The sequence below is a fragment of the Haliotis rufescens genome, unplaced genomic scaffold (assembly GCF_023055435.1).
Source record: "Haliotis rufescens isolate VD_foot unplaced genomic scaffold, xgHalRufe1.0.p SCAF_2, whole genome shotgun sequence".
In the NCBI taxonomy this organism is placed as follows: Eukaryota; Metazoa; Mollusca; class Gastropoda; order Lepetellida; family Haliotidae; genus Haliotis; species Haliotis rufescens.
The window spans coordinates 8,846,806-8,851,517 of NW_025963890.1; positions in this window are offsets into that span (position 1 = coordinate 8,846,806).

Here is a 4,712-nt window from a genome sequence, read left to right on the forward strand (position 1 = left end):
ACATGCTATATTTAGACGTCAGCCAGTGTACAGGTAAAACAGTGTGCAGGTACTCTACACATCAGATTAACACTGTTCTAGTTATGGGGTACCTTTATTCGTGCAGTTACACGTTGCTTACCAAGTAATGACAAACTTTATGGGCTCATCTCTGTTGAAACGAAAGATCAAATCGTCAGATTATTGTGACAAATCTTCTAAAATTGCTTCCATGTTACAATGATTCCAAATATATTTGTACTGGTGCAAATAACATTTTGAAGACACACATGTCAGGGAAGTATTACTAGTTTCTATACTCACACGCAAAAGAAACGCAAGTCGAGTATGCAGTATACGTGTTATTTATTCTCAACAGAAAAGACAAGAAATACTAATAGGGCAGGATTGACAAAACTTTGACTGAAGACAGTTTAATGGATTAAAAGGCATATGACATAATTGTTGTTTTTTCAAATGTTAGGGGCTTACACAGTTTCGGGTCAATACCCAAAATGTCAGTCAATACCTGGTGTGACCACCATTAGCATTGATCACTGCCACACATCTCCTGTACATTGAATGTATCAGACGATTTGTAAAGGCCCTAGGGATCCTCCTGCACATATCCAGAGCAACTGTGCGTAGTTCGTCGACAGTTGTAGGGACTGGGAGCACATTGTGCAGACGCCTTTGAACCTCATCCCCAAAGTGTTCGATGGAGTTCAGATCAGGGCTGAGGGCTGGCCACGGTAGGACACGGATGTTGTGTTGCTGCAGAAAGGCCATGGTAGCTCTGGCAACATGAGGACGAGCGTTGTCTTACTGGAAAATGTGTTGTTGATGTTGTGCAAAAAATGGAACAACGTGGGGTCTGATCACTTGGTCGATATACCGCTGAGCAGTGAGGCCGTGTCCCCGACCTTGACCAACATTCAGAAAGCACATGGGTCCAAGTCTCGCATTAAGTCCAATCCCTGCCCATGTCATGACGCTTTGTCCACCCCATGGGTCCCTTTCCACAACGTTTCTGTCAGCGAAACGATCACCTCGACGACGCCACATTCTGACTCTTCCGTCTGCATGGGAGACACAAAAGCGACTTTCATCAGAGAAGATGACACGCCTCCACTCACGATGACGTCAATTGCGATGATCCTGTGCCCACTGAAGTCGTTCTTGTCGATGCCGTGGTTGGAGAACAGGACGACATCTGAGGTTGTTGGAATGGAGACGTCGGATCCTAGTGTCCAGGCTACTGTGTCGATTATGTGTTCCTATGGTCTGTCGACCACTATCACTTGCAGTTAGGAACGGATGTCGCTGGTGTTGACGGGTAATCTGTCGATCTTGTCGAGGTGTGGCGACCCTAGGGCGACCGCTCGGAGGAAGGTCATCTGTGGTCTGTGTAGCATTGTATCGATGCAGGAGACGGTAAATTGTGGTTATGTTCACGTTGAAATGACGGGCAACATCTTGGACAGACTCTCCAGCTTCCAAACGTCTGATAGCCTGGTTTCTCTGATTTAGAGTTAGGCGTGGCATTGTTGACCAAGGAGTGGTAGGTCCAAGAATCGGCCACAGATTTATACCCAATACAGTTCGTGCATTTTCGATTTCGCGAGAAATGGTTGCATGATACCCACATATTCATTGAAATGGTGCGTTTTGGCGATTCGTTTTTTACGTTGCGTTTTTACTCGGGGCTTCCAAAATGCAACCAAAAATATTGATAACACCATCAGGCTTCACTACATGCAAAAACTCGTATCAATTTATGGTTCCGTGTTTGTTACCTATTTGCTTAAAACCACTTGCGTTTCCTTTGCGTGTGAGTATATATATTTGCATTAATGTCTAAGACAAACTTTGCCACTGCAGATTGACTGCTGGATATGAATATTCACATAAACTTTTTCTGGACTTAGCAATACACAGTGACGTCACAATATTCCAACTGTTCCATTTAATCTACATGCCGATATGATTATACAGCTTTTGTATCAACTATTCAGTGCTTTGATATGGTCATCATGTCACCATGCCAGAAACATAAAAGGCAAGATGAAAAACTACATTGCCTTGATCGACGACAGTCAGATAGTGAGTGACTAGGGTTTAACGCCCCTTTAAACAATACATTATTTCAGTCAGCGTGTCAGCTTGATGCGGGAGGAAGTGATGCAGGTCACATATGTTTATCACTTTGGTTGAACCCACGAACACATGACAAACCTAAACTCATAATGGGGACGAAACGGTATTCCAGCCTACGATCATGGGTTTCTGGAGTGCCCTAGGGACAAACTCTTCACAGAAAATAACGGTATCTGGACAACTGGGTCACCTGTTCCCCCGACGCTTCAGATAAGCTGCAAGTCGTATGACATAACAGCAACGGTTAAGTGGGTTAAGTACGTGCCGTGTGTGGTTACCTTTGAGTTCAGATAAGGAAGAAATATATACCGAGGTGAGGCGCTTTTTTTATTCAGTCACCAAATAGATACCATAAAGTTCACTGTGATTTCTTTTAGTGTCTCAGTGATCTCGTATTACACCTCGATGTTTCGCTTTCATCAAACGTGTGAGTCAGTCAGCCAGTATCAAACGTGTCAGTCAGATAGTCAGTCAGTCAGTCAGTGTCAGTCTGACAAGGACTTGTCAGCTCGGAGTCAGAACATTGGGTCCGAGTGGGTAATTCATGTTAATCCGTGGCATGACATCTCAGTGGGCTAGCACTATAAAATCAGAGTAGTAAAATCAGCCCCGACACACAGGTGCATGCACGTCGCTATATCAGTGCAATTATCTTGAACGCCACGTTAAACCCCATTTTACCTCACAACGTCTTTGCAAAGTTACCGTGTCACTGAAAACTTATACATTTGGGTCCACACGTGTGTGGTCGTTTTTTACGATCTTAAGGAGTGCATTGTTAACATTACACGTCCTATATCTCGATACGGATGTTTTGTTGTGGTTTGTATGTTGTGACAGCAGTCATAATCAGTAAGTATTGTTTAGGTTGAAAGTTACTTTCGATGAATATATTTAGGACAGACACCTAATTTTCTAAAACCTAAACAATTTTGTTTTGCAATACATGTACAAGTATGTATGACAGTGCTGAGGTAATCGGAATGTTCTTCTATTTGCATGGTTGACATCTAGCCAACTTTCACACGAGTAAATATTCTAATAAAGATAAAAAAACAAAGCTTCTGAAACCGAAACGATTTCTTAGTACTAACGGTGTTGAACAATATCTGTTTAATTTATTAAAATGTGTTTCATTAGATATATTTATGTACCTATAGATGATTAGCTTTTCCAAGGGAACCTCATTGACTTGTCACTTAGAAAGATATAAATCGTTTGTGCTGTCGCACCGATGATTACCTAGAAACACGTGTTAAATTTCCTGTATGCTCAATCGAGAATTGTCACATCGAAGGCTTTTCAAACGAACCCTCAACCTCGTTTAAGTCTGTGTGCAAATAAAAACTACGTTGTGTCAGGGTAATTCTAGTAAGTGGTATTACTACTGTATTCACGACATATCTAGATATATTTTCGAATCTTTCAGGCGTGATTCAATATTGTTATTATAAGCCCTGCTAAAGACATAATAGAATATGAGTTGGTCAGACTGAAGAAATGGCCTCTTTCAACATTTGTATGGCATTATGTTCTCTTTAGTTTGACGTTATGTTTATCGCAACGACTTTCAATAGTGTATCCGGGGGCATGGGTGGCCCAGTCGTCTAAGGCGCCGCGAGTCGCTGTGCAGAGTTGCGTCCCTTGGAACGCCAGAAACCTATGATTGTGGGTTCGAATCCCGGTTCGCCCCGATTATGTTTCTAGGTTTGTCAGCACCATACCAGCGCTCGTGGGTTTCATCGAAGTGGTAAACGTCTGAGACCTGCATCACTTCTGGCTTTCCTCCCACATTAAGCTGACACGCCGCGATATAACTGGAATACTGTTAAAAGCGGCGTTAAACCCAACACACTCACTCAATAGTGTATCCTTCGGAATCCGACAGATGGGGTTGTGCAACAAACTTACGTAGAATTAGGATATCCATACCGTGCCCGGTATGATAGCGAGACACACATATCAGATCGAGGCCGTTAGGTCTCATATGAGTCGAGGAATGATACCTGGCATGATATGAAATTCGCCGGGTGATAATAGGTTTATCACTGAAACTGACTGAGCCTTTGACATTTTCATGTTTAGTTTCTTTATCAACATATATTTCAGGTTGCTCCGGGATAGTAAACCTTATACATATCGTATTTGAAAACAGATATCGATTTCCAAAATATTTCGTTCGAAAGCAGCCATTTTCATTGCATTTTTCATGCTCTCAATACATCCGACATTTTTCTTTGTTTTCAATTAATTAGTCTAAAACCTTTATCCTATTCGAAAGGGACGCTAGCGTTCCCTCTGTTCAAACGTATCGTGTCATTTCAAGGCTGAAATTGAATAAATGATGTTATTCTGCTGTTACATCAAAAACGTCGTAAGAGGCGACTAACGGGATCAGGTAGTCAGGCTCGCTGACTTGGTTGAAGCATGTCATCGATCCCAATTGCGTGGATCGATGTTCATGATATCAATCACTGGATTGTCTGGTCCAGACTCGATTATTTACAGACCGCCATCATATAGCTGGAATATTGCTGAGTGCGGCTTTAAACATCAAACCAACCAACCAACCAACC